The sequence below is a fragment of the Helobdella robusta genome, assembly GCF_000326865.2.
Source record: "Helobdella robusta unplaced genomic scaffold HELROscaffold_30, whole genome shotgun sequence".
In the NCBI taxonomy this organism is placed as follows: Eukaryota; Metazoa; Annelida; class Clitellata; order Rhynchobdellida; family Glossiphoniidae; genus Helobdella; species Helobdella robusta.
In genome coordinates, this window is record NW_008704502.1 from 1652323 (window position 1) to 1659865 (window position 7543).

The following is a 7543-nucleotide window of genomic DNA, read 5'->3' on the forward strand; positions in this document are numbered from 1 at the left end:
ATGAATTGAGCTCTTGAGTTTTGTAATTTTAGGTAAGCTAGGACCGTAATGTAATGAATAGTTAAGTTAAGGCTACGTTGTAACACATACTCATTAATAGAATTAGGGTTTAAGTTTTATATTATTATTACTAAGTTGGAACCCAAGGCATTACGTAGGTGGTGGGGTGGGTGCCGAAAGGCCAATGAATTGGGCTCTTGAGTTTTGTAATTTTAAGTAAGCTAGGGCTTAATTGTAATGAATAGGTAAGTTGAGGGTACGATAGCCGATGGACTCTGAATTTCAAAGTCCGTTGTCAGAGGTAAGCCTTGGTGGCCAGTGGTGAACCGGCAATGGTTTACTATCCGGACGGTAATGGTTTACTATCTGCACGGTAATGATTTACTATGCGGCACGACCATAGTCTACTACCCGCACGGCTTCCGGACGGCAAATGGTTTACTATCCGCACAACAATAGTCTACTATCCGCACGGCAATGGTTTACTATCCGGTACCCTGGCTGTCGGTGAACCTCTGTGCAAAGGAGGAAGAATGAAGGGGAACTTTCGACTATCGTACCAATAACAATTTAATATAGATTAGTTAAGATAATTGAATAGGTAGATAGGATTATTTTTATTAAGCAATTTGAGATGCAAGCACCGCTAAGCTTTTTGATGAGAATATTCTCTTTATCTTTCTCTATCAACACGGGCTGTGTTTCAACAACAATCTCGAGGAAGACTGGCACCAGTTATGGAGGACAACGCAAGAACCGGAAGGCATTCATCATTTTGCCTTTGTGGAATGGACGACGGTAAGTTTGTTATATATTTGCCATTATTTTTACTTTAGACTTTTTTGCTTCTAAAACTCTAACATTCATTTACTACTACGCTAATAAAAAAAAATTTGTCTACAGAATGATGAGAGGTGGGCAGTGGTGGGAGTCAGCACGTTTCAGATGGTGGTCTCATGATGATTTACGTATGATGATGGTAGTGTAGAAAGAATCAGCGCTGATCGACTAACAATCAAAAGTTCAGATGACATCTTGTGTGCCGACCAGATGGTGGTGGTCGGTGCAATGGATTACAGTAACGGCGATTTTTGAAGTAAGGTTTAGTTTCGTTTGTTATTTTTTTCATTGGTTCATTCGTTTATTTTATCACTCAATCTTTAAAATAATTCTTCCATTAATTGATTCGTTAATTCATTCTATTCATTAATTGAATCATTGATTGATTTATCCATTCATTCATTCTCTCATTCATTTAACCAATTATTCAATCATTCAGTTGATCATTTATTCGTTCGTTCGTTCATGTGTTCCTTGATTTACTACTATGCTAATAAAAAATTTGTCTACAGAATGAAGAGAGGTGGGCTGTGGTGGGCATCAGCACGTTTCAGATGGTGGTCTCATGATAATCGTTCCGATGACAATTCGAAGAAAACAACAGCGACGGTTTTTGACGTATGGTTTGGTTTCTTTTTTTTCACATTAATTCATTCATTTTATCACTATCTTTCAAATTATTCCTCTATATATTGATTCATTGATTCTATTCATTCTATTTATTCATCAAATCATTGATTGATTAATTAATAGTTAATTCATTCATTCAACCAATCGTTCAATCATTCATTAATCATTTATTCGTTCGTTCCTTTGTTTCTTGATTTACCAACACGCTAATTAAAAAAAACTTGTCTACAGAATGATGAGAGGTGGGCTGTGGTGGGCGTCAGCACGTTTCAGATGGTGGTCTCATGATGATCGTTCCGATGACAATTCTAAAATAATTTTAAAGGTAAATTTGTTTTTGTCCCATTGTACCTTTTAAAGTACTCAAATTTGAACAAAGGATTGAGTGTTATCTCAAAAAGATAAGTTGCATATTTTTTCCAATGGCTTGTTTTTTATTTTAATCAATTAATATTTTTTCTTCAGTTTAGTGTTTTTGATATCCGATCAAATTCATTCCAACGATGCGTGTCAGATGATGGTCGGCGCAATGGAGGTTCATCCGTAGTGAGTGAAGCAGTTTCTGGAGAGTACACGCCCGCACATTTACATACACACACATAAATACAACACACGCATACACAACATCCATTCATTCGGTGTCGTTGTTATGTTTCTCTTCAACTTTCTACTTTCTTTACCGGACTTAATTTAATTCATAGGTAAGTTAGGGATTGAGATGAGTTGAACAATCGTAGGTAGGCTAGGGCTTAACATTATTTACAAAGTTTCAAATAAAATAAAAACGCTAAAATATGTTAAATAAAATATCTGAAACATGTAAAATTCCTAAAACGTAGAAATACATATTTTTAGGTAGGTGAGCTGAGTTTATGATTATAAGTAAGCTAGGGCCCTGAGAGTAATTTAATTGTAGGTAGGTGACTGACTACTATTCTTGCGACTTCTTACTAGTTTTGTGTGATATATTTGTTTGTTATCCCTTCACAACACCACACCAACAAAACAAACTACATTTTATTCTCGTTGTCGCCTTAAATTTTACCTTTTTGAGCAATCTTTTTAATAATGTCTATTTATTTATTTTTTTATGAAAAGTTGACTAGTTTCTAGTTTTTTTTTAATTTGGTTGTACAATTTTTGGATATTTCTTAATTTACATTGTATATATGCATGTATAAATAATTTCTTTTTGGTATGTTGATTTAGTCATTATGATATGCTTTGAACTGTTCTTACTAAATGTTGTTGTTACGTGAATCATTCTTCGAGAACTACTAAGGAGTGTGTATAATAATATTAATGGATATTAATTATTTTTTGTCGGTCAATATTTTGTTATATTTGTTTAAAATACGAATATAAAAAAAATTACTTTTTTAAAATTTTAATTAACCGTCACATTTCATTTTTCAATGGATTCAAATAAAAGCAACTATTGTGTTTGTCTTTCTTTACTAAAATCTTAAAAATGTTTGTAGATCTACACGGTTAAGTATTTGTTCGAGTTTGAACAAGCCTTGCAAACATTTTATTTTTGTTTATTTGGTTCATTTAATTTGGTTCATTGATTGGTCGATTGGTTGGTTGATTAATCAATCAATCAATCAATCAATCAATCAATCAATCAATCAACCAATCAATCAATCCAATAGATCGATCGATCTAATGTTATATAGATATATATATAGTTATGTGGAGTTATTGGTTATATATCATCATAGTGTTATATACGGTTATAAAGATTTATATATAGTTGTGTAGAGTTATTGGTTATATATACGGTTATAAAAATTTAAATATAGTTATGTAGAGTTAATGATTATATAATATTATATAGCGTTATAAACGGTTATATAGGTTTATATATAGTTATATATATATAACTATATATAAATATATATAACTCTAAATAACTATAAAACTATAAAAATAAAAAAAGATCAGACAGCGAGGCAGAATGCTGATCTGATTTTCGTCTTTAATTCAATTCCTATTTATACTCGTTTCAACCATATATTTTCATCATTTCAATCATTCACATCAGTAAAAAACTTTTTTAATGTATGAACTACACTATTATACAGTCTTAACCACAATGCTAACCGTACTAAATTGACGTCATCGATCGAACGCTTTCGTAACTTTCTGATTGGCTGGTTGAATCTGCTATATTTTTTTTATATAAACATATAATCTAATTAATTATATATAAATATATATGTGTGTGTGTATGTAAATAATAAAAATTCATTATAAAAACAACAGTAATCAGTGCTACATATTAGTTTGAGACCACACCTTGCTTAACATCCGATTCCAAGCCGAGCCGAGCCAAGCTAAGCTGAGCCAAGCCAAGCCATGCCAAGCTGAGCCAATATGCGTAGATTTGTAAGCGCATTTATATTAAAATCTTCCTCGCTTTACATAGGAATATCCCAATGTAACAAATTCTCCATCCTATTTTAAAAATTTTCATTGATGCTTTTTAATCAGTCAGGTCAGAATCATCATCATCGATATCGCGATGAAATCACATTGAAAATTTTTTAAAATTTGTTGATAAAAGTAACTAATATATGTATGTATGTATATATATATATATATATATAAATATATATATATATATATATATATATATATATATATATATATATATATATATATATATATATATATGTATATAATTGTGGGTTGAATCATTAAGGTTAAAAATACTATTTTAGGGAGAAAAAAGAAAATTATTGGAAAAATTTGGTTGATGAAAATGCTAATGATCCTAAAAAGTTATGGAGAATTTTAAATAAAATTTTATGTAAAGAGTCATCAAATGATTGTACTATGACCCATACATCTTACGATTTTGTTGAATTTTTCATTAAAAAATTGAACGTATAAAAAACAATATATCTGTAGCTGGAGAGCCTACTATAAAGTGTAGGTCTAATGTTGACATAAAATTTTGTGAATTTTCGCAGGTATCGCAGTCTAAAGTTAGAACCTTTGTAATTAGTTCTCCGTCAACCTCTTGTATGATTGATTGTATGCCTGCTAATATTTTTAAACAATATATAGGTTATTTTTGGCCATATTTTACAAAATTAATTAATTTGTGTCTGTCAACAGGCACATTTCCAGCTGTTTATAGGCATGCAATTATTATTCCTCTTCAGAAGCATGCGTCTTTAGACAAGAATGAACTTAAAAGTTTTCGACCTGTCTCGAATTTAACTTTTATTTCGAAGGTTTTAGAAAGAATTGTTCATAAACAATTTCTAAAGTATTTAAATGATAATAACTTTTTTCCGAATAATCAATCTGGTTTCAGAAGCTTTCATTTGACGAAGACGGCCTTGTTACAGGTATTGTCGGAACTTTTTGAGGCTTCTGATCGCAATCAGGTCTCTCTTCTGACTCTACTTGATATGAGTGCCGCATTTGACTGTGTGAATCATGATACACTGTTACGTCGATTATGTTTAAGTTACGGTGTCTGTGACTTAGCTTTGGAATTATTCAAATCTTATTTGTGCAAACGTACCCAGCAGGTTTATTATAATAATTCTTGGTCAAATACAGCTGATGTTTTGTCTGGGGTTCCCCAGGGGTCTGTTTTAGGCCCGCTTCTTTTTACGTTATATACAGCCGATATTATGTATCTCATTGATGAATTTTCTTTAAAGGGTTTTGCTTATGCAGATGATGTTCAGATAATTGCAAGTACGGCGACTGGGGAGTTTGATTTTCTGATTGAAAGAATGTTGGATTGTTTGGGTGCATTGGATGGGTGGATGGAACTTGGCAGCAAACCTCTAGGATTAACGTTGATTTTGTGAAAATAAGTGACATGATTATTGATTTTGGAAAAATGGCTAGAGTTTTGGGTTTTAAAATAGATAAAAATCTATGTATGGGTGAACATATAAAGGTTTTGGTAAGAACTTGTTCATTTCAATTGAGGCAATTGTATCGAATTAAAAAGAGTTTGAACAGACCAACCATGGTTACTCTGATTCATTCGTTCATACATTCTAGATTGGACTATTGTAATAGTTTGTTTTGTGGTGTTTCGAAACATGAGATTGCTAAGTTGCAGATGGTTCAGAATAGAGCTGCAAGAATTGTTGTTGGTGCTAGTCATGCTGAACATATTAACCTAATTCTGTCGGATTGCATTGGTTGCCGGTCAGCAAAAGAATTGTTTTTAAAGTCTGTGTTTTGGTTTATAGATGCTAAAACGGATTGGCTCCGCAATATCTGTCCGAAATGTTGATTGACAGATCATCGATTTCTTTAAAATCTGGCCTACGACCAGATCAGGGAAACTTGTTAGTGGTCCCGGTTACTAAATTAAAGATTGCATCAGGTAGTTTTGCAGTTTATGGACCAAGGCATTGGAATGAACTTCCATATTTTTTGCGTCGGTCTGGTCTGACACTTCCCCAGTTTAAGAGTCAATTGAAGACATATCTTTTTTCCTTGCAGAAAATTGCGATAGTTGAAAAGCGCCTATGAGAATGTTTTTAATGCGCTATATAAATGATCATATAATAATAATAATAATAATAATATATATAGTTAAATGTTTAAATTTTTCTGAGAGTACTCAAAATAATTTGAGGCTACACCACTGAGATGGATGTGAGTGAACGAACGAATGAATGAATGAATAAATGAATGAGTGGAAGAGTGAATGAATAAAAAGATTATTGAATCACCAAAACTATATAATAATAAAATATAAGACACTATATAATAATATATGATCAATAACTCTACATATCTATATATATATATATATCTATATAACCGTGTACAACACTATAAAATAATATATAATCGATAACTCTAATTAACTATATATAAATCTATATAACAGTATATAACATTATATAATAATATATAATCAATAACTCTACATAACTATATATGAATCGATATAACCGTGTATAACACTATATAATAATATATAACCAATAATTTTAAATAACTATATATAAATCTATAAAACCGTATATAACATTATATAGTAATATATAAACAATAACTCTTCATAACTATACAAAAATCTATATAACCGCGTACAACACTATATAATATATAACCAATAACTCAATATAACTATATATAAATCTATATAACAGCATATAACACTATATAACAATATATAACTAATAACTCTACATAACTATATATAAACCTATATAACCGTATATAACACTATATAATAATATATAATCAATAAATCCACATAACTATATATAAATCTATATAACCGCATATAACACTATATAATAATATATAACAAACAACTCTACATAAGTATATATAAATTTATATAACCCTATCTAACATTATATAATAATATTTAATCCAAACTCTACATAACTATATAATATATTATAACCAATAACTCTACATAACTCTATAAAAATCTTTATTACCGTATATATAATCAAAAAATTTACATAACTATATATAAATCTATATAACGGTATATAACACTATATAGTAATATATTACCAATAACTCTAGATAACTATATATAAATCTATATAACCGCATATAACACTATATAATAATATATAACCAATAAAACTACATAACTATATATGAACCTATATAACCCTATATAACACTATATATTAACATTTAATCCATAACTCTACATAACTATATATAAATTTTTATAACCCTATATAACACTATATAATAATATATAACCAATAACTCTACATAACTATATATAAATCTATATTACCGTATATAACATTATATATTAATATATAATCAATAACTCTACATAACTCTATATAAATCTATATAACCGTGTATAACATTATATAACAATATATAACCAATAACTCTACATAACTATATATAAACCTATATAACCGTATAACACTATATATATAATATAAATGATATATAACCAATAACACTACATAACTATATATAAATCTATAAAACCGTATACAACACTATACAATAATATATAACCAATAACTCTACATAACTATATATAAATCTATATATCCGCATATAACACTATTTAATAATATATAACCAATAA